This window comes from Aythya fuligula, chromosome Z (genome assembly GCF_009819795.1).
Source record: "Aythya fuligula isolate bAytFul2 chromosome Z, bAytFul2.pri, whole genome shotgun sequence".
NCBI classification, from domain to species: Eukaryota; Metazoa; Chordata; class Aves; order Anseriformes; family Anatidae; genus Aythya; species Aythya fuligula.
The window spans coordinates 58172724-58200499 of record NC_045593.1 but is presented as its reverse complement, the minus strand read 5'-3'; positions in this window follow the sequence as shown (position 1 = coordinate 58200499).

Here is a 27776-nt window from a genome sequence, read left to right as displayed (position 1 = left end):
CATTGATTCTCAGTTAATTGTTAGTTTTATTTGAAGAATTCAATAGATTGTACTTAATAAATAATGTATGCATGGAAATTTGTTCCTCCGTTTCTTGTGGAACTGTACTTTTCAAATAATATTACTGATATATTTCAGCCATTTTTTACTTTGAATTCTTTTACTTTCAGATTACAGTTTCAGCATTTTTAAATCTGCACATTAGATTCTCCAAGTGAAATGTTACTATTTGTGATTTCATCAAGTTTCCTTATTCTTTTGCAGGTTTGTCACGATTCCATGAAAACTGCTAACTTACATCTTAGTTTAGCCTATTAACCTTTATGAAACAATCTTTAAAACACAACTATGTATATGATGGAAATAGAGTGCTTCATGTGTGAGATCCCCTGGGATTCTCACAGTTCCAAAGAGGATTAAGAAGAAATATTAAATGCTTGTGTTAAGAGAGGGAAGATGGTTCCAACGGGCATAACAAAATATTTTTTCATAATATTTGTAAAGTGCAGTCATTTACAGCATGGCTGTAAATCATCATCTTATATTTCAGACTAAAAAGAGTAGTTTATGTCATTGTCTAGGGTGCCTCAGAAGAGGAAGCTGTAAATGATTGTATTTTGCATAACAGTATCATAAAAGTATTGACATTTAAAAAAGAAATCTGTGCTTTAACCTTCCCGGTACAGGTAGTTTTACATACTTCATTCCTTATGTTTTCTGTTGTACATATACTTTTTGTGTGACTATTGCTGAAACAGTTCTTCGACAGAGCAAAGTTTCAGTTTTATTTTATGATGAAAATATCATTTAATGATTTCATAATGCATGTGAACAAAACATGATCCTTGTTGAAAATGCAATTATCTTGAAAAAATAACATTTTGAAAGAAGTATTTTTTTTCCCCTAGGCAATCAAAGCCATAGTTTTTATAGTTTATTCTGAAAACCTTGAAAAAAAATATCCCATTTTAATTTGAACAATCACCTTCTGGATATTGAGTCTTACATAATGAAACACTTTACAATGCAATACAACATGTTGCTCAGTTCCTGTTTCATTTCTGCATGGAAAACACTGATTAATATTTAGGGCTTTAAAAATTACTGCTGAAATTCAGATGTTAATGTCTGTTGGTGTCTCTGTGTGTCTAGCAGTTGTAACCTTGCCATATTGACACATACTGTAATGAGACATTTAAGAAAACAGAAATCTGCTGCAGCTCTGCATGACTCATTTGCACCAGCCACACACACTCATTAATAACCCAGAAGAGACAACAAATCTGAATCCAAGGTTCCTGTAGGGATTTGTGTTGCAACATTTTCTACAAAAATGTTAATGGCTGCAAACTTTCCTCATTTGGATTAAATCTTCCAAACACCTCTATTTCTTAATGAGTATGCTGTCACTCATTATGTTAAATCTTCTGTAACGAGCTTCTGAGGAGTAAGGCTCTGATAGCTATTCTCATCTGTTACTGATGGAACAATTATGGTCTTATAAATGACTTCATTTTGTAGACTGCTTGATTCAAACCACAAGTGAAATGGAATCTTCTCACTCCTGAATTACTGAGAGGGTTTTTCTTTTAGGTTCAGTAAGCAGTAAGTATCATAAAGTTCACAGTGACATTGTAGAGTCACAAGGGTGTATTTTTAAACAAATGTGGACTTAGCTATCACATCAATAAATGCCTTCCATAGCACAGAACTTTATTTTCAAGCTTACTGCAGACTGCTGATTGCGGACAGCTGATGAACCATTTATTGAGTTCCTCCTTTCCTTGAAAAAGAGAACCAGTTCATCACTATTAGCCAGGTCTTGCAGTAGGCATTGTTAGGCGCACTCAAGATGTTGTATAATCCAGGATCTTTTACTTGTGCTATTAATCTTTAAAACATCTGTTTAGGGACCCTTTCAGCTGATCATTCTGAAATTTTCTTTAAGCAGTTTGCTAATCTTAAATTCTTTTCCTGCTACAAGTAAATAAAGTGGTGCCTCTTTAAGATAAGCAGATCTGACACATATTTCATTTCAGGTTTGATTTTTCTAAAGTAATTGTTATTTTCATACTACTAAATACCATTTTTGAGAGCATGAATGACTTAACTAACTCCTGGCAGATAGTGAGTAGAGTATTACATAGCTTGGCTTCACCAAGGAGATGGTAAAAACAAAATAATATCAAGTCTGTTGCATGTTTGAGAATGCATACCATATGCTTCAGAAAGGACTTTTGCTATAATTTCTCCTCATAAATGGAGAACAGACTCCAAGTCTTTTACAAAAATATGGAATAACAGCACTATGAGTATATAGTAGGTTCACTTTTTGAAATGTTTTGCAAAATTTCCTTAAATAAATCATACTTAATGTCTTTGCTGTTACTCTAGGTTAAATCAGATAGAAGAAACCAAACTTCCAATGATAATGGTGTAATTTTCATTTATTTGGAAATCTGTTTGCCAGTTGGGTTTTATTTTAATTTATTTTATTTTTTTTGGTTCAGTGAGTATTTTTGTCTCTATCGAGAGGTTCTAGACATGTTTATGATCTATTTTTATGCTCCTATAAAAGAAACAAGACAAAACAACATGCTAATTAATCTTACTATTTTTACTTGAGGTCAAGATTGCTGTATTTTTACGTATTTGTTTGTTTATTAGTATTAGTTTCTTCCACAGTTATTAGTTTTGTTCTACAATAACATTTCAGTTTTAATTATTATCTAATATAATCTCTTGCTGGTATTTGAATGATGTCAGTTTAAATGAACAGGGCAGTTCAAATTCAGAAGTGAGACAGCCAATTTATTTGCAGCAAATAAAGTATACTGCCTGCCTGCTCCTTGAACATTCCACTAAGAAATTCTTGAAAATCAGGCCACTTTTTTACTGATACTTTCTGGATACTTTTTGGTCATTATTTCATCTCTTGGCAAAATTTGTAATAAATTCTCCTTTAATCCTGATTTTTCTTTTTTCATCCTTGAGATCCCATGAACACTCAGAGAACTAATAACACTTACAAGTTGCTCTGTGTTCTGATTTTTCATGAAAATAAAAAAGAAGTGTCATCTTGAATTTAGTATGCGTTTACCCTGTTAGATTGTCTGGTATGGTTACAATTTTGTGAACATGCATTTAATGCTTCAGTGAGTTGAATGCTCTTAGGATAGTAGCCTAGGTTTTTCAGATGTGGTTCAGAACACAATTTTGATCACTTCTGTGAAGTGAAAAAAAAAACAAACAACCACCGTATAAAATACGGAATAAAAAAATAAAAAACAATGGTAGCAGCAAAATCAATAGACATAGGTAGGGGGCTGGGGCCTGCTTGTCTCTTTTAGAGTAACCTAGGAGTTGCAGTGATAGCTGCCTGTACTCATGCATGGCTTCCTGTGTATTGTGCATTGACTCAGGGTCTCATTTGAACTTTTTCTCCCCTCTGTAATTAGCAATTATTTCAGGGAAATGCATTTAACTTTCTTCATTCCAAGGTTAATTTTCCTCAGCTTTCTTTGAACTCAGTAAACCCAATTTTCATTTATAACAACAATGTTTTGAATCACTCTGTTATCTTATTTCCATTTTAAAGGGCTTGTATAGTGACAGTATGGTAGAACAGGTCAGAGTGCAAGTGGAAAATCAAGGCCAGGAGGGTTTCTACACATCTTGTTTGTATCTTTCAAATAAATAAGAAGGAAAAAAAACGTTCTTGTCTTTTTATTTTTTTTTCTTCCCAAATATTGAATCTTTTTTTTTCTTTTGTAAGACAGAATGTCTTACATTCTTCTGTAGAAAAATGCTATAAAAATGCATTTTTGAATGGTATTAAAAACATTTACAGCGTTTCCAAAATGAATGACACACTGTAAAATGTATCTAAGTTTATTTAGAGATTTTTTTTAATTAATAATACTTCATTAATATTAGACTGGAACTTCTGGCACTACAAATAGTATATGCAGTGAAAATGGGTATGAAAAGAAAATCCCCTTTCTCAGTTTATAAAAATAATATTTTGCCCATAACATTGTGATTGGACCCTGGACCTACTGAGGACTGTGCAAAATTCCCAATGAATTCATAACCAGATTACAAGTACTTCTTTCAAACAAAGCTTGTTTCATGTGGTTATATTTCCCAGAGATCTGTTCAGTTTAACTGGAAGCATCTAAGGGAAAATCCACTTTCTTACGGAGTTTTTCACATAGTCCAGCAAATCTTCCAGACAGAATATTTTTCACAGATAGACAGCTTCTGTTTTCCTTACAGCCATGTTAAAACATTAAATTTCAGTCCTTTTAAGGGACTATTTAATTCCAGGGCATTACCACTAATGTTTACAGAAAATATGAAGCCTCAGAGATTTTGAAGAAGGCTATTGTATTGCCTAAAAGAGCCACTTCTTATGCTTAGAAACAATTATTTATTTATTTATTGCTAGAAAATGATCAGCAGGCCAAAAAACTTCAGGATTTTTTGTTTTAGTTGTCTGTATGGCTATGAAGAAGTGTTCGTCTTCTTCACTATTGTTTGTTTTCATGTCAGTTGTCAAAATTTATTATTCAAGGAAGAAAATGTAGTAATGTCTAAATGTCTAAATGTCTAATGTCTAAATAACTAAAATCTAGTAATGTCATAACTAATGCCTAGAATCTTGAATTCTTGACTTATCTATGGAATAGAATTGAATTCTTTGTTTCAGTAGAGACACAGTTGGCTGTAAGTCACACCAAAACAACCACTTAGTAAACAGTGAAATTACATAAAGAGCAAGCTCTGGAAATTTGCTGGGGATGTATCTGCAACGCAATGGGTTCCCTTTTTATAGTTTGGCCTTGTAAGCATTAGACCTACATAAATAATAAAGTAGACCTATGTGGTGGCATTTTAAACAATTTTAAAGAAGAAAAAATAGTAGAATCATCTTCTGGGGAGTTGCTGTGTGCAAGGCTGTAGAGTAGAGCTGCAAATAACCCTAGGAAAATGGCAAAAGCTTTTGTCAAATTAAGGCAGCCTTCAGCACTTCTTGAGGTCCAGGGTCAGAAGGTATTACTTGTATTTGAAGAAGAAAAGCCTCTCTCTGTAACAAATAATATGGAGGAATTTCCTTCCTGTGGGCATACTCTGGTTAGCAGTAAACAATTGTCACTGTGATGTATCCATGTTCACTGATCTATTTCATTTTGTAACCACCTGCTCTAACAGAAACAGTTGAAATGGAATGATATCCCAAGGATAAATATGTACTCCTTGGAAACATTTGCCTCTCAATGTTTATGTTCAGTAACTCTCTTGGTTTCTTGGCTTCCATCCAGCAACAGGAGACTGTTATCCTGGGACAGAATTGTATGCCAATGACATTATCCCTTAATTAAAATATTGCTTGGACTGTAGTGGTAAATGTTGTGTTTCTCCTATTTTCAAGCTGAACTGATGAACGACCCTGTATGAATGACTCTGTAATTCAGAGCAGCAGACTGTGCACATCAAAACTGCTGTCTGTTCCTCTCTTGACACATAATTCACTACGACAGTGGACCCAGTCCTGGTTTGGCCAAAAGCAGTAGAAACAGCTCTACTGACCTTATGAAGAAAAGAACAAAGTCCAGTGTACAGAAACCATGTTCACTGTTCAAGCAGAGTGATAATGTTTTTACTTTTCATTTTAGAAATGAAACATTTCATTTTTATATTATTTTATCTAATACAGACATTTGGCCAGAAAAATAGTAATCTATTGACCTCGCTCATTTAGATGGGACAACAACACTGCATTCAGTCAACTAATTGATTAAAAGAATTACAATTAGCTTTTCTATTTCCACTGGGACTTTAATTAACTGTGAGTTATGTTTTTGTCATGTTAAACAAACCAGGTAACATAATATTATTACAGATTCAATGATACGGGAGATTGCGTGATCTAAGTAACTGCATCTCTTGTTTTGACTCACTATTTTGAAATGATTTTTATTTGTAATGTAGATTTTCCTAATTATTTTAAATGTAATGCTAGTTATGCAAGGCGTTATTCTCCTGGTCACTGGAAAGTACTTTCAAACAGAAAAATATTTACTGTCTTGAACATCGATTAACTTCAGAACAGATCCACAGCTATTTGGTATTTCTCCATTATAAAATTAGGTATAAATGTCAGACAGTTGTTTTCCTCTTTTCTTCCTTCTCTCAAGTGATGAAATGCCTTACCTCTATCTTGCAAAAGACAGATGCAATGCTGAGAAATACATTTGCTTACCCATGCAAAGAGGTGCTTCTAAGTACATGAATAGTAATGTAATGGTCTGATGTCATTTACTGTATAAAGCTGTATAAATGTAGGAGATATATGTATTAATTCAACCAAAAATGACAGTTATGCTACTGATAGGCATAAGAAGCCTCCAGACTTTTATTTAATTATTTATTTTTCCTACTTCTCATGCTGAGCCTTTACTCCTCAGCAGGTATCTAAAGAATCAGCCACAAACATTCTCTTTTTGCAGCATAAGTCATTTCACACTTTTTTCCTGGATTTTGAGGGCTTCTTCTGAACAACTGTGCAGCAGAGAAACCTGTAATTTGAATCCTTTCCCATGCTTAATCTGTAATAAAAAGGGAGCTGCTGGATTTTAGAACTGCAACCTTCTCAAACTTGAGCCAACTTGCAGCAGCCAGTTTTGGGTGATAATGATTAAAGGTTTAACTTCAGATTAAACAAATCCTTCTTATTCCCATAATAATAATAATAACAATAAATAAATAAATAAAAAATAATAATAATAAAACCACAACCATTACAAAAATTAGACCTGTGAAAAATGGAAGCATGTAACAGGGTTGTGGGGGAGTTCTTGGTAATTCCTGGTTTTCTCCAGGAAGATGTCAGTCACTGAAGAGATGCTAGATATTGTCTGTTAACAATCCAAGCCTCCTTTCACTTCTTAACCACTAAAACAATACCCACTGCAAGTGAGATACTCTCATTTTTCGTGAATGCATCTGACAAGTCAAAGAGACCAGAAATACTGTCCCACAAGACAAAGAGAAGGAAGCAGAGCACCCCCATATTGTATCATCATAACAGTTCTAGCAATTGTAAAGTGCGTTACTGGAGATGTGGTACTTTGTTCTGAAAACAATTAACACAACATATAAAGTCCAGGCATCTGCTTACAGATGTCAGATTTATAAATAAAAACAATCCTTCCACTTCTGAAAAACCCTGTTCTTTAAAGTTTGTAAAGATATTTCCAGAATACATGCTGTATAGTGCTTACTTCCCTTTATAATGAGAACAATGATTCCACATATTACTTCTGTGTTACAGCTGAGAGGTTGCCTCTCTCAAGTATGTGGGTAGGCTGGGTAGATCAATCACTGGTAATGTTTTGCAACACATAATGGACAAAGTTAATGCAGCTTGTGTTATATGGGGCAATTCCAAGCCTTGAGGCTTGCATAAACTCTGAAGTATCAATTATTTAAACCAACTGAAATAATTTCTAGTGCTGAAAGACTTCTTTGACTCCTCCTTTCTTTATTGTAATTTCCTTCATCTTTTTTTTTCTGTACTTCAAGCAGTTTCTTTGTTATTTATTTCAAGAAAACATACTTACTTTAATATTTTTGCTTTCCTAATATAACCCTCAAAGAAATGACCTTTGTGACAGATGTTACTCTCAAAATCCTTCCTCTATATCCATTGCTTATGTTATGTGGGAGTTAAGTAGGATACAGATATTAAAAAAAAAAAAAAAAGTGTACCTTTTGCCCAAGTACGGCATACTGGAAATAATTTAAACTTTTAAAGGAAAAAAGAAAAAATACAGCTTATCCATGAAGATAAGCCACAGAAACAGATTTTTTGAATAAAATTTCAAAGTCATAAAATATTGTTGCAGGTTCAGGAAACTAGCCACATTGTGAAAGCCTAGGTGAACTTGCTGATCAATAGAATGGTTGTCACAATATCTTCTGCTCCTGAGTTTCATTTGACTGTTTAACCATAGCTAATAACATATCTCTTAGAGCAGTAATGATAACTGAAACGGTATAAACCTGGAAACATTAACATCAGTATTCTTGTGCTTACATTCTTGAAACCAGTTTAGAGACAAAGCTCTTATAAAAGTTTGTTTACCTAATCATTTCCTTCATATTGCATTGTTAAATTTTAAATTTATTTAGAGAACTTTTGAAATTTATTAAAAAAAGTCCAAACAACTTCCCACTCATAACACGTTCCCCAAACCTGCGCACAACGGTAACTAGAGGCTTTTCTAGCCAGCAAAAACTAATTGATGCCATCTTGTGGTAAGTAAAGAAAATGCAAAAATAATCCACACTTTCTCTCTCTCTCTCTCTCTCTCTCTCTCTCTCTCTCTCTCTGTCTCTTTTTTCTCTTTTCTCTTTTTTTTTTTCTTTTTTTTTTTTTTTTTCCCTTTTTTATCTTTTCTCTTTTTTCTCTTTTCTCTTTTATCTTTTCTTCTTTGTCCCTCCCCTCCCCCCCCCCTCCCCTGCCCTGACCTGCCCTCCCCTTCTTCCTTCCCCATAAATGTCATTTTATTTTCAAAGTTTATCTCATCTTTGAAGACATACTTATACAGTTGAAAAACAAGGTTAAATTACAAGAAAAGCAGCAATCATCAGAAAAAGAACTATCTGAAATATCTAAAGTGCTCTGATAAAAACAGGAAATACACAGCAAGCAGTTAAGTTTATGAAACTACACTAACCTTCAGATTTCTGCCTTGACATGTAAATTAAAAGCAAAATTATGGAAAGTTTCTGTTTGGCTTAGTCATCACTAAGGTAGCACAAATTTTGGCAAAGAGTCTCATTCTAGATTTTCAATGGAAATGCTTGTCTTTGACACTGGAATTTCTCTTCAACATACTTCTGATATCATCTTGGAAACTCTCAGTCTCGAATTCTCTTTGAGATGGAGATGTTTTTCCCTTAGCATGGTTTTGTCAATTTGGCCATTCCAGATACTACACTGCATTCTGTAGTGCTCTCTGTCACTACCACCTGATCCAGAATATCAGTTAGAGTCTTTTAGGAGTATTCCTGGAGTGTAGTAAATCTACCTTGTGGTTTTGATTCACAGGCATCTCAAAGAGGAGTAAGAGCCTCGCTGTGTCATTACATTGTCAATATTCCTTCCCAATGTTTTTCTTTCTCCATCATCGTAGTGATGTTTTTGCAATGAGGTAATTATTAAAATAATAAACATGCAGTAAAGGAATATATCTTTCCTTTATGGTGTCACTGAGAGCCCATGAGTAATAGAAATGCCATAAGACCCTTTATTCAATGCTAGATTATTTCTTTCTATTCTAGATCTATGGCAGAATATCATATTGAGTACTACCTTTGTAATAGATGTAAAGAAAACTCTCACACCCAAATATCCATATGGAGTACAGAAAACCTGGTCCTTCTGCAGGCAGGCTTGTGACACTCTTTGGTAATGCATTTCCATCATTAAAGTCTTATCTGTTTGACTGAGTTTCAATATAAAATCTTTACCTAGCTGTTCCCAGTATCTTCCTTTAAAAATAGGTCCTGCTATTCCAGAGTAGTAGAAAAGACAAGTTCTTTATTTATATAGAAATCTTTCCTTTATAAAGTGTGAAATTAGTAAAAAATATAAAATAAAAATAAAAATCATGGGCACTCTAGTCACAAGAGAATAAAGGAAGAAAAAAAGGAAAAGTAGAAATTAATGGTTGGTCAAGTAAAACTGTACGTATGTGGTATAATAATAAGCATTGAGTAGTTTGTGAAACTGTAGTGCTCAGCCAATGAGGAAACAGGGGAGGAATCAAGCATCAGGCAATAGGGAATATAAGGTTATGATATACTTCTATTGTGCATTCCTGCTTGCAGGGCACCCACCATTGCAATCATGAATAAAAATGCTACTTTACTGAGATCTTTGCCTGAGCCTATGTCATTGGCTACAAGGTGTTTCTCACAAATCGAGAGCTTGTCTGGGATCCAGTCACCTTCTGTAGAGCCCCGTTACCACCGAGGGGAGTGCATCCCCTGTTATTATAGTCTTCCCTGGGGAAGTGGTTCTGTACCTCGGTGACAGTGGTTCTGCAGAGAGCTGACAAAGGAACAGAAGGCAGGATCGGTGAAAGATTAGGGAAGAAAGGAGGGTATGCACTCTGGGTTTGAGAATTGACCCGTTAACTCTGTGCACAGACCAAGGTAAGAAATATTAAGTATTGCCTTGGGTGTCGGGCAAGACTTGTGTGACATGTGATTGAGACATACATCTGTACGAAGCAAGTGTGGAGTCCTGATCCATGGTTCCATAGCTCCAAGAGGGGCATGGCTGCAAATGGACATGAAAACAAATAGTGAAAGTGAGTGAAAGAGTCTTGAGGAAATCTGGTGTGCAGTACCTCTTTGCATGGTAAAGTGCTTGGCAGTACCACCCCCATTGTCTAGAACTGGAGGGGTAGTGTGTGGTACCCTGCAGAACGAAGAGTTCTGCGGCACAGTGACAAGGGCTAGAAAAAATGGGAAATATGGATTCCAGGGGATAGGGATATATCCTTCGGGCAGTGCCTACTGACAGTTCCTTCCAGAAGAATGATAACTAATTTGAAAAATAATCCCCAAATTAGAGGAAATTATAAAAAGAAAATAATTAAATACTGTGTATTAATCTGGACAAAGGAACCAATTAAAGAAACTTCAATATTTTGGCCAAAATATGGGTCTGACAAAAATTCAGGCTTTAAATTTATGTCAACAATAAGACTCCCTTTTCAGAGAAAGAATCAAGTTATTCTCCCTATATTCCTAATATTGCACTGGTGGCAGCAGCAGCCACTCCAGGAACTGCAATTAACACTGTCCCTAGAAAAGGAGCACACTCTAGGCTCCGACAAGAATTAAAACAAGGTAGAAGAGATATTGAGAATTTTGCCTTCCCTGAAACTAACAGTACTAACACTCCTATGCATCCTCTTGTGTGACAACTCCTCCCCAGCAGAGAGGTTAGGAGTTTTAAAAAGGAAATGAAGTTTTTAATTGAGGACCGTATAAGAGTGGCAGAACAGCTAGATCAGTTTCTAAGGCCTAGTTTATATTCCGGGGTGGGGGGGGGGTGGGGGGGAAATGTCAATCTTGAGTATGTTATTCACTGGAGAAGAATGTTTAGGAGGGGAATGATTCGGCAGGCAGCTATGCAAGGATGGGAGAGAAACACAGCCCCTGAAACGGGAGTAATTCTGACAGAGCAGAAATATCCGCTTATCCAACTGGGATAATAACAACCCACAACACAGAAATCATATGAGACAAATAAGGTCAGAATGAGAAAGTACTCATGGATGAATCCTGAGGACTCGGTAGCCCAAGGGCTCTTGAAAGTTAATTTTGTGATGAAAACCTGGCCGGATACACAGAAAAAGCTCCAGAATGTGGGAGGATGGAGTGAACAGTCACAGGGGGCCCTCCTGTGGGAGGCCTAGGAAGGGAGATGAGAAGGATAAGCAGAGTGAAACTAACGTCATCCACAGTGGACCAGGTGGTGAGGCAGAGAGTTGGAGACAGAGGAAGAAAACTGTCATGGGGAGTTGGGCTCAGGATGGAAAGAAGAGGAAGAGAGATGAAGGAATGGCAGGCAAGGAAAGATACTGGTGTTGCAGCCTAAATCCTAGCAGGGACAGGCTTTGAGAAGATGTTTTAAGTGTGGCCAGGCCGTCCACTTCAAATAGGAATATCCGGAGTGGAAGAAGGAGAGACTGCTGTATAAATTCAGAATGGGGAGAAGAAGGGGGAGGGGGGAAGAGAGGAGGGTTGTCAGGGCTTCTCAGAAAGCTAGTCCCCTCAAGAGTGCCTGATAAATGAAAAGGGTTCAAGGGTTGAGATAAGAACAGGGAGTTCACTCTACAACTATTGGCACCGGCAAAACTGATGTAGCATGAGAAGATTAATAAAATTTATTACTGTTGCAGATGAGCTGGAGTGATGCGAAACAAAGAAACAGGCTGGGGGCACCTTCTCCCATCCACTCTCTTCCACCTCTTCCCCACCCTGTGTGGCACACAGGAACAGGGAATGCGGGCTGTGGTCAGTCCCTGATGCTTTGTCTCTGCCACTCCCTCACAGTCCCTCTCTGGCCCTGCTCCATGTGGGGTCCCTCAAATGGGAAGCCATCTTTCCTGAACTGAGCCTGCGGGGGCTGCACACAGGCAGCAGCTCTTCAAGCACTGCTCCCACACGGCTCCGTCCCACGGGGTCCATCCATCCATCCCCCAGGAGCAAACTGCTCCAGCACGGGTCCCCCACGGGTGGGTGGCAGCTCCCCCCAGACCCCCTGCTCCTGCGTGGGCTCCTCTCCACGGGCTGCAGCTCTGGCCCCGGGGTCTGCTCCTGCAGGGGCTCTCCATGGACCGCAGCCTCCTCCAGGCCACATCCACCTGCTCCACCGAGGGCTCCTCCACCCATGGGGGAGCTGCAGTGTGGAGATCTGCTCCATGTGGGACCCATGGGCTGCAGGGGGACAGCCTGCTCCACCAGGCCAGAGAATTAACCAAAGAATTAAAAATCAAATAATTAGAAAATAACATCCTAGATGTGACCCAGGCACTATGAGAGAATGTTAAAAAGTTTGTCAAAAATGGTACTCTGGGATTGAATGGTAGGTATTAGATTTATTATTATTAGCCTCACAAGGAGGAGTTTGCACTGTAATTGATGTTGGTTGCTGTATATATGTAGACCAAGCAGGATAAATTTAGACAAATCTCAAAAATAACTGGGAAAAAAAACCAAGATCTTAGTAGTATCTTGGTTCCCATTAACATTTTTCTAATACCAGTCCCTGCCCAAAGGAACTTAGACCTAAAGACTTTTTTTTTGGTCATGTGTTTGTGTGGGGACACTTTCATATTTCTTTGAGTTCTCCCTGTCCCCAGGTTCAGCACACAATATGTCTCTCGAAGGGGGTCCATAAAGCACGAGACCTCTCCTTTCTGTACTTCTGTAGACCATTCTGTTTCTGCAAGAACTTCTGCTCCTCTTGGTTTAAACTTTCTGCAAAGACAGACAAGTGGCACAATGTGAGTATTTGGTCTGAAATTGTATGCAACACAAACTGCTAATTGGAAGAATATTTCAGACCTTTCTGTGCACTGAAATGCATACTGTAAATGTCTTCTAATATCTGATTTTATGCCTGAGAATGTCAATAAGGAATTTTCTAATCACATCTCTACACTTGAAAACATACTATATTATTCCATTTTGCTTTCAAGTATTTTAAAACACATTCTGACAGAACCTGATCTTATTGAAATGGGTCTGAACACCCAACACTTCTATTGTTCCTCACCTATCCTACTCCAAATCTATTTATTTATTTCAGTATCTTAATCATGTAGATGGAAATTGAATAAAGAAATAAAGAAAACTTTGTGGCCAGAGTATCTGCATAGCAGTTCTATATTCATCATGCAGAAAAGAAGAGAGAATATATTTGTGTTAGGTGGTTTACCAAAATCACAATAAATGATTCAGCCATAGCTTTGTCTTCCCCTATCTATACTGAAAAGAAAAATCCTACATTTGAAATGGCTGAAACTAATCATGAAATGAGATTTAGCATGGCATATAGTTGGATGAAAACCTTTAGACTAAAGCCCTTATATTTTTCATTTCAAGTAGCATTTTTATTTTAAAATGACTCAACATTTTATAAAATTATATAAAATCCTGGGCTCACAGTACCTTGCAATATCACTTGATCCAGCTCTGGTCTGTAAGTCATACCCTTCAGCTTTTCTAACTAATATTTATTTAACCTGGTCCTAAGGTCCTCTTGCAATGGAAACTCTACCAAAACAGCAGGAAATCTGTTGCAGTTCCTTACAATCCTTATTGTTGACCTATTTATTCCAGTGTTTAACCCAAATATTCCCTGCAGCAAATGTGCTATTCAGCTTGGAAATGTAGAACAGGCTATTCCCTTCCTTTTAGCAAAAACCTTTACAAACTTGGGAGATTTATATTCCTCTTCATTTTTCTTTTTCTGAAGCTGTTCAAACTTCCCCTGTAGATCATGCTGTCTAGGCTTTTGAACATCTTTGTAACTCTCATCCTTATTGATCCCCATGTCCCCTGAAGCATAGTGCCAAAATGCTCTATCAATGCCCAAATACCTTAATACTGCAATATAAAGGAAAAAAAAATCACTTCATGTTCTCAGAGCTTCTGTTCCTTTCTATTGAACTTGTATTCTTTCTCTCTCTCTCTCTCTTTTTTTTTTTTTTTTTTTTTTTTTTTTTCCCACTTGTATGCCACTACCCCCATGGTCTGCTTTGCCAATCACTATGAACTCAGTTCCTCTTCTAAGAATTTGTTGCCCAAGCACTTGTCTCACATTCTCTATTTGTGCAGCTGTCAATTTCCGCCTACACATACACTTGTAAATTTGACACTACAAGTTTTGTAGTTGGCCTTGGATTTATTCATTATTTATTTATTTATTTATTTATTTATTTATTTTCAGATCAATTCTCCAGTTTTTCTGTGTATTAGGTGCTCTAGATTACAGCTCTGTCATTTGTCATGTGTAAGGATCATATTCTCTGCAAATAGAAAAAACACAGTGTATTTTACACAGAAAGTTTAAGAAGTCTGAAAATAGTACACTTTCTTTGAAAATGATTAATTTATCCAGGTTTTTCAGGTGCTGTAAAAGGAACCCTGAATGGTTCCTTTTCTGTATACAGTCTCTGTATACAAATTTACAAAACTTCCTTCCTGGGTACTATTTCTACTCATAACTAAATATTCTCATAAGCAAGAGGAAACAGGGGCTCCGTTACATTTCTTTAGCCTCCCAGAGTTGTTTCTTTGCACTGCAAGTTAACAAAATACTGGTTCTGATAATCTTTGTATTTGTTCCCTCTGAACTGAAGATGGGACTCTGTACTTAGAAAAGGGTAGATTGTGCAGGAATTCTCTGGTGTATTACAAAAATATTTGCAAGAGACCTGTTTCATTTCCTCATATTTGCTGTAACAGGGTTCAGGGTTTCAAAATTCAACACCCTTCTCATACATCATGACTCAGTAGTCCATAGTCACTTTCAGCTGTAAATTGTAGGGCTGGACTTGTTGTTGTTATTATTATTATTATTTTCAACAAAAAGGTCCAGTCAAGACTGTTTTTGAATGTTTCTTTTCATTGAAATTATTAAACTCTTATGTTGTTTGTTGTTGTTCTTTGTTTTATTTTTAAGTAGGGTAGATTGTGTTTGTACTTTTTTTTTTTTTGTCTTTTTATTATTATTTTTTTTTAGGCTCCCTGTTACGTGTTAGCTATAGTCATAGCATTGTGGGTGGAAAGAAGCTAGGGTTCAGTGGTAGTGGAATGTTTTTGGTGAAGTTTCATTACCCAATTAGCTTTCCTCATTCATTGCTTTCTCACTATGCCGTGAGCTACAGAGGTTGTTTGATATGTTGAAATATTTCTAAGAAGGAAATACCTCACAGCAAGCAGCATGTAAGTAAACACTGCTTTCATATCACACAGAACTTTCAGTGCAGACAGTGGAATTGGCTCAGTATTCATAAACCTAACAAATCATTCTTGTTTCTGAATGTGTACATTTTATGTATCAGCATAAACATACATGTTCTATACTTTTATTGGATGTATGTGCATCAAGAAATATTATAAATATAGAGGCAATAATCACATATTTTAGTGTAAAAACCGATGGAAACAGAACATTTTTTCTTTGATACCTATTTTAGGAAATAATGAAAATGATACCTGAATATATGTGTGAACTTCTCTTCACCTGCTTTTCCATTTTCAAGATGCATCCAGGAAGACATGGCAGTTTATTTCGTAGCTAATTTTTGTCCATTTCTGAAACACTAATTCAGAAGCTGAATACATAGAATTTCATTTCTATATATAAACATTATTGCTAGGTATAGAATAGCAGACAGCCTGTGGAAACATCTACTTATCCTTGCAGGATGAATCATCATACCAAAGTTTTCTGAATATTGGTGTTTCAGTAATCAAAACAATGTATGTTTGATGATGGATATTTCAAAGAAACACCAATGAAAAACAATGAAAACATTAAAGAAATATTTCATGTTATATTCAGCTATTGCTTGAGGCTTTTCACAGTACACACAATATACAATGATTCATTGTATACAAAACCAGCTAAAGCTTGAAACACCTTCTTAATCCTGCAATAAGAGGTAAAAAGAGGGAAATCTGACAAAAGTAATCTGAAAACAGAATTGTCTACCTGAAAGGCTATTTACTTTTATGGCTCCCATTTGTATTTTTAAATGAAAATAGGTCCCTGTGTTGTCTTGGGAAATACAGATGAAACAGTTCAAGAAATAACACACCTCGCTGAAGTACTGCCACAACAGTTCATAATCATAAAAATGATCATTAGTTTCAGAGCTCACTCTGTCGTATTGAGATATTTCCTTCTAAAATACCACCTCCTCACTTCCTGCCTTAAAAACCAAACCAAAACAAAAGAAGATAGTTTCATCACTACAAACCAGAAACAAATAAATTCTTAAAATATTCAAGCACAATAACTTTATGGTTGATAGAATTATGTACCACATACCATTGATTTTCTAGGTAGCATTCATTTTTGCTTACATATGAAAAGGCAATATAAAAATTTCTGCATTGTCTTTGTCATCCTCTAGAAGGAATTCTCATGGAGAAGAAGCAGAAAAAATCTGATAAAATTCTTCTAGCTTACTAAACAGAACTGATGGACAGGACTTGAGTCAGTCTTGTTTTAATGAGGCTGATGTTTATAGGAGGTTGTATAGATGAAAAATAATATTTACAAAAACAATTTATTCCATAAGCAAAAAGAATCTGATGACACAGAATATGTTAGAGGTTTTTAGATGATAACTGAAGTCTCCTTTTAAGTGTGGTATACATAAAAATTAAGCATGAAGTTACACACCTCTAAAGGCATTACAAAGCCCCCAGATGAAATAAATGTGCTGGATTGCTGACATAATTGAGAAATAATGAATTTTACACAATGTCAAAGTAATATCATTGTCTCCTGTGAGACACAAAGATGACCTTCAGCAGAAAAGAGGTTCGGTTACTGCAGACAACGAGACTTTATAGACTAAGTCACTTCACTCTATTTGGAATGAGAATATCTGATAGTATTTCAATAGTAAATCATCCTAGAAATGTTCTAACTATTTTCCTTTTTGTCATTCTAACTTTGCAAGCACAGGCTATGCTCAATAAAAAAGGATGGTAAAATCCATCACTGATCTCATTCTTGTCCTCATGTGAAAAGATCAGGCAACTGGAAGGTAGGAGAGTGGCTGACATTAAATTTCTTTTCAGCTTATAAATCAAATGATTGCTCTCAAATGATAAGATTTTGCAAGTATTATAAACTCCTATGAACTACACCTATAGTATATACCTGTACAGTCTATAGTATAAAATTATAATGAAACAAAATTCACATGAATTATGCAATATAATTGGTACCTTCAATACAAAAAAAAAAAAAAAAAGAACAAATGGAGAGTTAAATTAAAAACTTTTACTATTTTTGATACCATTATACTTCCTGTTTTCATTTTTCAATTGTGAAGCTGAGACAGATTCCACATTATTAGTATCAAAAAGGAAAAATAAATAATGCTGAAGAGAGAAAAGAAATCCCAATAAAGAAGTAGTGAATTGCAGACTACCTAAACTTTTCTGTCAAAACTTTTTTTTTTTTTTTTTTTTTTTTAGTAATAAATACCTTTAGTTTTCCCTAAAATACCTTTACATAAATTTTGGTCTAAAATGCAAATTCCCATTAGGGATTTTTTTTATCTTCAATGAAATCTGAAAAGAAGTTTTACCTAAGTATATTGCATACCTAGAAGTCTAAATTTAAAAGTTAATCTTACCCCATGTAAAACAAAAAAGAATGATTAACTAAGACCAGTTTCAGACAAAGAATGTGATCTGTGATCTGTTTCTTTAAATACACACACACACACACACAAACAGAAATCTTGTGGCTATTTTGGCTCCTAAGAGATTTATCTCTCCACTTTAAAGAATTACTCTAGTTTATTGCAATTATTTTGTCTGGGAAAACTACACAACTAAATGAATTAAGATGATTTTCAGACAGAAATGTACCTTTTTTTTTTTTTTTTTTTTTTTTTTTTTTTTTTTTTTCTCCAAAAGATTATCTCTCATTAAAAAAAACAGGACTTTTTATTTATTTATTTATTTATTTATTTTCCAGTTCACATTCATGGTTTTGCTACAGGATCACTGTAATCAAAAGAAATTTCATATCTGGATAATTAGGAAAATCTCTGCAAAGATCTGAAGGAGCTTTTCACAAGAGATGACTAACAGCCAATTCTTTCTCAATGTGCAGGCAGTTATCTTGGTCACTTTTATTAATTATGGCTGGATAATGAGCTTCTGCCTAAAGTAGTAAGATTCAAAACAACTGGGTGCTGTCTGGATCAATACGCCCACCATAAAATTCACCCAACTGGAGTCATGGAGTCTAAATAACATTCCAATATTTTTTCTTGATGTGGTGGATTGACGTCATCCAGCTGTCAAGCACCCACACAGGTGGCTCACTCACAACACTCACTCCACCCCTTGCCCAATGGAATTGGGAGAAAATATGAAGAATAAAAGCAGAAAAACTTGCAGGTCAGGATCAAGAAAATTTAATAGGTGAAGGAAGAAAAAAAAAAGTGATGGATCACTACCTCCCAGAAGCAGGCTGATGCTCAGCCACTCTCTGAGCAATGGCTATCTTGGAAGCCCAAACCAGCTCTCCTCCTTTTTCTTCTACTTCCAGTTTTCATTGCTGGGCACAACAATACCAACAATACAGTATTGTTGGTATACCAACAATATGGTATAACACATATCCCTTTGACCAGTCTGGGTCAGATGTCCTGGTTGTGTCCCCTCTGAGCTCCTTGTGTATACCTCCTGGCTGGGGGCTTTGGGGGTAGGGGAGGACAGAGGAATGAAGCCTTGATGGTGTGTAAGCACCTTCCATCAACAGCCAAAACACTGGTGTGCTTTAACCACAAATCCAAAACACTAATTTGAAAAATAATATAATAACAATCAAATTCTTTATAATTACAAGATGTTGCATGTAACATATTGGTCTGTAAGTTATTCTTTTAGATAATTTAGATGTTGATAGATGCAGAAATATCTCTTTTTCCTGTTTATTTATTTATTTGTTTTTAAAGAAATGAGAAATGAATCCTTTTCATCCAATATTCCAAGTATTTCACCAAGTATTTGAAGCTACCTGCAAATAATTTTACTAGCAGACAGTACTCACATATGAAAACATGAAAAATATTTTGTGATTGTTCTTCCTCAGTATAGGCTGTGTTGTTTCTATTGATGATTAAACCAGTTTAAAACTACTTGTCTGGACTGGGGTCTCCAAGCACTAGTCTTTGCTAAACAATACTAAGAAGGCATAGTTGATATCTATGTCCAGCAGATCTGGACAACATTATCATGTTAGATTATCAACATGTCCATTCAAGTGTCCTTATTAGGACTTCAATAAATTAGTGTGTACATTTAATAAAAATGACAAGATGGAGCCTTATTAAGTTCTGTAGGTGTAACTGCCTTCTAACACTCCTTGTCAGTGTTCTCAGAAAAGCAGCATATCTTCTCAGGATTAGCTAGGGGAATACAATCTCATGATCATTCCTATCAAAATAGATGATACATATACATGAGTGTGATATGAGACTTTAATTACTACAGAGTAGAGCACCTAGGCAGGAAACCAGACGGCAAGAGTAAATATGAGAGTGGAGTTCTCTAGCTTGAATTCATCACATTTTCTTTATATGAATAAAAATGAAGAATTGAAATAGACAGGCAGCTGGAAAAGGTGTCTGTGAAAGAGGTAGTTTCTCGTGATATTGCTGCTGCTGTATATTAACAAGGCAGAAAAAATAGGGCTTTGAATTTAGTGGTGGTCAACTGCAATGTGCAGTTAGACTTAGGCAATATTAGAATATGTCCACACAGTATTTGTATTGCCTAAACACACAGCTTAGAATTTATTCTAAGAATTAATTGGCATCTCTTTGTAATGCAAACAGTTTCTGAAGGAATGAGTGATCCCCGTTGCATGCAGTTATTAAATTTGTGAACCGATTTCCTGGAACAGAGGATCCTCAGCAGCCTGTTCAATAGCACCCCCGTCACTTTGGATTTGATGATTCATTGTAATCTAAAGTCCTAATAGTATCTTAATGTTCTAATAATATCTCAATGTTAAAAAAATTCTGTGTAAAGCTAAAAATGTTTATTTGTTTGTGAGTCATGATGATTAGGTTATCTTCCTTTACTACAACATTGCAAGGTGTATATCCAGAAATGTTCATCTCAGTAAAAGGTTAAAATTGACCCTGGTTTTCGTTTCCACTATCAGATAGCAAATAGCAAGCCAGTGGTATTTGTGGGACAGGACAATCCCCTTTCTGCTTCTGTTTGCAGAAGTTAATTCACACAAAAGGAATATTAGAATTAATTTCAGTGTATAAATAAATATATCTATTCTGTATTTCTCACCTCAGTTGTAAAATTCTGAAAAACATATTGTCAACAGCCCTTCCTTTAGTCATCAAATGATCAGTATTCTTAACAGATTAGTTTTTATTGTTTTCTAAAAATCAGAAATTATTTCTTAAAAGTAAATATAATACTTATGTTCTGTTTCCCTTGGTACATTTTTTATATTTGCTCACTAATATTTAAAGTATTATGTTTGTTAACTTCTAAGATCCCAACTATAAACACATAGAACATAAACATAATTCTCTGTATCTCTTAAACATACTTTTCCAGCGTTTTATTTTTACCATATTACCAGGTTTTATATGCCATCGTAGCTGTGTGAGGGCTGAGAAAAATGTAGAGATGGTCCTACAATCTTCACATAATACTTGAAAAAATTACTCATGTCTTAGTTTTCTGTATCCAGAGATAATAAAACCATTTTATTTACTTTAATTATAATAATAATAATACTGTTTCCATTTCCTGGCAGCTTGGTATCTAGAGGAACACCCAAGGACAAGAATGTGACTTCATCATTAATGTAGTCATTTGTTCAAATCAACATGTAAAAAATTTGAGGATACAGTGAGCAATCCTGTATTTTATTTTAGTTTAGTTTGGTTCATTATATTTATTTATTTTTGGTATCAGAATAGTGCCATTTATTCTTTATTAAATTTATATATTGCTTGAACTATAGTGACTCAAAGAAATGGTTCTGGGGGATCATATAGGTAAAAACAAGTAAACAAAGAGGGAGAAATAGAAATATACCCCCAGTTTGGTGGGGAAGCAAAGAATCAACTAGAGCTATTCAAATGAAGATGAAAGTCTAACTGACAAGCCAGAAAATTATTTTAGCAATAAGGTTTCAACCAGATTACAGTCAATGGACCCACAGAAGTGAGAAAGTATAACAAATGAGTTCACAACACTTTCCTCAGAGTTTTGGATGACAGTGAATATTACAGTGTAACTTGGAATGGTAGAAGGGAGGACTTAGAAAAGATGGGGTATTTGCTTTTGTATTTCCTTTGTTCATGTTATGAGTACATGTAGGAGAGGGTGTCGGAGGGACAAAATGAAATGCAGGTATGTAGTTTCTTAGTCCTGTAGTAAAATTCTATTTTAAGTGTAACCAATTTGGCATTATATCTTTTACAACTTCCTGTTATCTGAATAGTCACTTGTCCTTGAGTAAACTAAATTTCTTCAGTTCTAGTCTTGTTAACAAGAAAAGAAGCAGTTTATAATGTCAAGAAAGCTTCCTCAATGATTCATTGCTTAACACAATGTTAATATCTTATTTTGCTAACAGATGCTTAAAAAAAAATAACAGCTGGGTGGAAGACTTCAGATTGTGAAATTTGGGAATATTTTATAACATCTGCTATATAGTTTCTCCATTTTCATCTTTTTCCTCAGCTACCACTGAAATCACTGAGGATAAAAATTCTGTTTTTGAATGGGAACTCCGCTATAGTAACAAAAATGAGTTTCTATCCATGCAAATGTCAATACAGAAAAGTAAGGTTTCCCTAGTTACTAGGCCATCTGAAACCAGCCATCTGGTCTCATTGCTATTTTAATAGTTCAGTTCTTGTGCAATTGTTAATGACTGAAAATAAAAGTCAAAGAGGCTCACATATAAACCTCAATTTAACTCCAGTTCAGTTTAGTGAAGGAGCTGATGCTTCCACAGCTGAATAAAGATCTCAAGACAGACACCAAAGATGGAGCAGACACAGCAATTGATTTTTTTCTTTTGCTGTAACAATGGTCTTCAAAAAGCTTTAAGAAATCCTAAGTGACTTTTATTGAAAAGAGACATGTATTATTAGACTTTATAGCAGGTGCTGGATATCGAAAGGCTCTGACAGCCCTGTTTGTCCCTGCTGAGCCTGCCCAGGGATCCCCCACCTGCCCCAGGTCCCCATGCCAGCCCTGGAGCCTCTGGACTCCAGCTTCCCACAGGCTGGCTCAGCCATGAGCCCTGCTCAACTGGGCCTAGCCATGGCCTGGCCTGGCCCTGTCCTCCTGCAGGTGCATGGTGCTGTGGCTGGGGCTGTCCTTACTTGTCCCTGGTTGCCCTGCTCCTAGCTGGCATTGTGGGATGGTCCCTGGCTGTAAGATGCTGCCAGGCTCCTCAGCTCCTTCCCAATGGAACTGCTGGTCCTGGCTGGGTCATGGTATGGGGAGGAATTGCTGGAGGAGGGAGTAGAAAGAGGTCTCAGGTTAGACCGGTGTAGTGGATGAGTTACTCCTCTGCTGTGGAGAGTGCTTTGTCAGGCCTTTCCGTCCCACAGCTGTTGTACCCACCCCACACTGCTGGTCTCTCTCACTGGAAGGACGTCCATCAGGAAATTAACTTCAACATCCAAGCAGAAGTCTGAGAGGAAAAAGCAGCAGAAAGCAGTAGCAGCAGAGGAAATGCTTTTGTTAAGCAGCTGCACGTTGTTATAATAACAAATCTGAGCTCTAATATAGTTCTCATGCCCTTTCACTAACTTTTAATTATGGTATTATTACATGTTTCACAGTTGTTCTTTTTTTTTTTTTTTTTTTTTTTTCCTTAGATACCTGATTAGAAGCTGCCAGTTAATTAATCACTTTTTGTGTACCCTGGCAAAATATACAATAGTAGCAAAGTATCACTTGTCAATGGATACAATGACAATAATAAATGTGGAATGTCAAAAGAAACAAATACCAAATGAAACAATGACATTAATAACAGAAAAATATTTGTTATGACCATACAGTTTATATCCAACTCTTAAACAAATCTTTCTAAAAGTTTCATTTGCCTGCAGAGGCAGAATGACATGTACTTTTATGCATTGCTTAGCCACTAAGGAGAAAATTACTGCTGGTCTTGTTGTAATACCTCTCCAGGAAACTTTCAATGTGAGCAGGAACCTTCCCCAAAGTTGATTATTTCTCTTAGATTCTCTTAAGCAAAGATAATAACTAAAACACCCTGGAAAACAGTCATATGAACTCTAATTCCAGTGACTTAGCATCCTGTTAGAAATTATTTCAGAAGTCTGTTCAGACTTCCCCATGTAGCTCTTTAGAACCTCCTCATTTTGTTAACAATGTTGGATTCCTGGTAATGCAGCCTGTGTTATTTTATCTCAAAGTTTACCAACAATTTTTTTATAACAATATTTTATCTCAAATTTTACCAGCAGATAGCTAGTATCCAATCCTGTAATATTATTTAATTTTAAATTAATGTATTAAACATGTAAACCTGTGCAAACTTCACACATATACTATGTTTTCTCTCTCCATTAATAAAGTCATCTTATAGTCTGTCTTAACAATGCCATATGCCAGAGTGACAGTTAATAGTGCCATTGAGTTACTCTATTTACTCTAGCTTTACTATGGTTTACTGCCTTTAAATCTTCAGGTAATTGTTTTATCTGGACACCAGCATAATAATTTACTTCTAAAATACTGTTCCAAGCAGTGGTATTGAGCTTCTTGTACTTATATTCTCCACTGGGCTCTTATCCAAGTACCTCTTGTGAAAATGCACTGCCTAAGTTGGAATAAATCTACCCAGCCTTACCTCCAGTTTCAAGCCAACTGAAACCCAAAGAGACTTCTGAGAAGAGGCATGGAATGTTGAAATAGGAGAAAATTACTTCCTTGTGGCTAAAAAATTTGGCTGAGGCAAGTTCACTGTAAAGGAAGAAGTGAAGCTATATGCAGCACTATTTATTATTTGGAAATTTTGAAGTTACTAACATGAATAGTCTATTAAAAATATTGTTAAACATTTCATAGAATGTGAAAAGGCTGTTTTTAGTATTAGTATAAAGAGTCATTTTTATTCAAGTACCAAACCCACGTATTTTCTACAATGTTTTACTGACTTTGTATCCTTACATACTTAAAAAGTCTCCAATAAAGAAAGAAAAAAAAAAAAGTACCACCAACATTTCTGTTAGTGTTTGCAAGTATTAAGAAGACACACCTCAAAATTTCTCTGCAGCACAAATCCAAATACAGACCCAGAAAACTGGCAGAGCAGAGATGGAAAGACTTGAAGATTCAGGCCTCTTTGCCAGTAGGAAGTTGGGGAACATGTTGGCCCACGTGCTAATGATGGGAGGAACTGGTGTCCCTGGAACTGTCACTATCCCTGACATCTCAGATGTTCTCTCAGCAAAAAAACTGTAGTGGGCCTGCCTTTTCAGGGCTTCTTATTGGTAAGGTAGTCAGGGGTACCACCACAAGCAGTTTGACTATTAGCTCTTCTTTTCCTGTGTCTAGCATTTGATAGGTTAAATTCAAAGCTTTTTATGTTACTGCGTTTTCAAAGAGAAAGATTCTGCCCAGCTCTAAAGGAAGAAGTGGGAGGTGGGAGAGGCTAATAATAAGGGGAAGAGGTTTGAGGAACTTCCCTGACAGCCTACCTCTACAGCTGTCCCTGGCTGATTGATCATTGCTTTAAGTTTCTCTGAGAAGGGCATGCAGTCACAGTGGAAGAACTGATCTCCATTTATCCATACCTGCTAGCACCTACACAGCTTTTGAAATATTCATACAGTGCTCATACTCTCCCTGCAAGAGATTACTTCTGGTAATGGCCTATGCCTGAGCGAACACATGGGCTAGTTCAGTGTGTATAAATGACTGTAAAATGAACTGCAGCACAGAGTCTTGTAGATCCTCCTCTGTGTTTCCAATACCAAGCAGGAATTTCCAAGCAGGAATTCACCCTATGCCTGGACTGTCACTGGGACTGGATGCCTCTTTTTTGCTTTAGCATATGTTCTGTCCTGGAGGCACAGGTAGACCTACGAATAAATTATTACCAGAAAGAGACAATGTTATTGTCATAGTAATAAGAAAAATTGCTTTCTTATTAACGAGTTCCTTTGTGCTTTCCAAAAAAGCAGCTGAAGACTAAGTATATGCTAGTGTCTGTTAAACAATATGAATACAGGAATTTTACAGGCATTCTGTTCCACAAGAAGTTTCAATTATACTGTTGGTTTCATAGTGCAACATAATTTCAGAAATAATATCTAAAAAAGTGACATACTTACAGTCAGTTGGAACATAACACCTTCCACCACCCAGAAACTTTAGTATTAAGGAAATATACCATTGGGAAAGCAAAATATATGACTGGTTTTTATTGTAGGTGCCAAGTGTGAAGCATACTAATAAAGGAATTACCATAACACAGGCTATCATTGTATCCAGCAGATGCATATGTTTCAAAGAGAAGCTGCAATACTTTCTGAAGGTGCAGCTGTGAATGCTGTTGGAACTTCTGGCTGTTGTACAGAATATCACTTTAACTCTTAGACATTTTGGCAGTTCACTTTTTGTCACAAGTTTTATGAAGTGATGTGATAAAGTTGTTCTTTCCAGAGACACACTGAAAAGGCCAGTTTCACCTGTTAATCACATGGTAGTTAATATTGTGATCAGGGGCTTGGGCAAATTCTTACCACACTGTTGCAAATTTAACAGGGCAATTGCTCCACAGCTGGCTGAACCACAGATACAGATCTGCCAACCCACTGACTCATGCTATGGACTAAACCTGGTGTCTGTGCCTTCAATTTGTGTTGAAATCACAGTGTAATGATCACTGCTGTAATGGATTGCATTATTCATCTTTGTCCAAAAGGCGTTCTTAGACCTTAAAAATTTAGAAACTAAATTCAAATAATTCAAATAACTGGAAGATGTTATGTATGTATTGAAGTTCATCCTCCTTTTTGTAAGAACTTTTTGCTTTTGAAAACAGAAATATTGTAAATCAAGCAAATAGGAAAAAGCAGCAGAGATTTTAATACATATCCTTTATGAACTAAATAAATACTTTTCTAAATATATTGTTTAAAAAAATGTGGGGTGTAAATTAACTAATGTGGCTAACCAGGTGCTAGCTGGCAAGATGAAAAGCAAAGCAGTAGCAGCCAGTTAGGAATTTCCAGAGTGTACTAATGTTTTTGAATACAAAACAAAATAATAGTTAACTAAACCAGTCCTTTCAAAATCTGGGCTGATCCACCGAATGTGGATCCAACGAGAGTGTTGTTTTTTTTATTATTATTATTCTTTTATTTTTTTTTTTCCTTTTCGCTACTTATCAGTCCTTTTCTGAGCTCTCTTCTTGAACTTCCAAGCACTGCGAAGGCCAAGTGAAATTACAGTTAACTTTGAACACTTGAGATGTAATGCTGTCATTGTCCTCTCTCAAAATCAGTGTTTCTTCATTCTTTTACTTTGAGTCCTATTTCTATAACAGTTCTTCTGTCTCAAATACCATATATCATACATGGTGTTTGTAAATACATTGTACATATATCACTTGTACTACTGAAACGCAGAACTTAAAGAATTCTATAGCTATTATCCATTTTAGAAGGTACAAAATTGGCAATTCAAGGCATGCTACTGATTTATATTTCCTAAAATGTTATACTCTTGTTAACATTAATCTAAATTTAATTTCAGTTATTTGTACAAAAATACAGTTATGTAAAGAAAGAAGACTGCTTTCTCACACTTGCAAATGTTATTTAAATATCAGAATTGTGAAGTGATAGCCATGTATTTAACCTGTTGAACATAAAAGAGCCTATTGATACAACATTTGAATTGAATATAGAGCTCACAGCACAGAGTCCATACTTTCTATTACAGAATTTTTGAAAATTTCTCATTCAGATATACAGTTTTGAAATAAAGCAGATTTTATATTTTTATTTCTCAAAGGAGAAACTAAAAAAGGTGAGTTTGAAATATTACGCAGAAAAATGTTATGTGAATTATGTCATATATTCAGCTGTTAAAGGTGGTTGGACCTGTTTTCACACCCATCTCAGTATGTAAAGACGAATTGAGAAAGTTAACAACAGAACAAGTGTGAAATGGAATATGAATACACCCATCCTTTAAAACTGCAAAGTAATACATGGGTGGACACTGCCGTCCAATGTTATTCATGCTAGATATGTCAATGGTAAACACAAAGAGTGACTCATTGAATGAAAATTTATTTTGCATGGCTACTTCTGTATTTAGTTCTTCCTCATGAACATTTCAAATGTTTACTACACTGTTGGCCTTAGTGCCATGGATTTAGC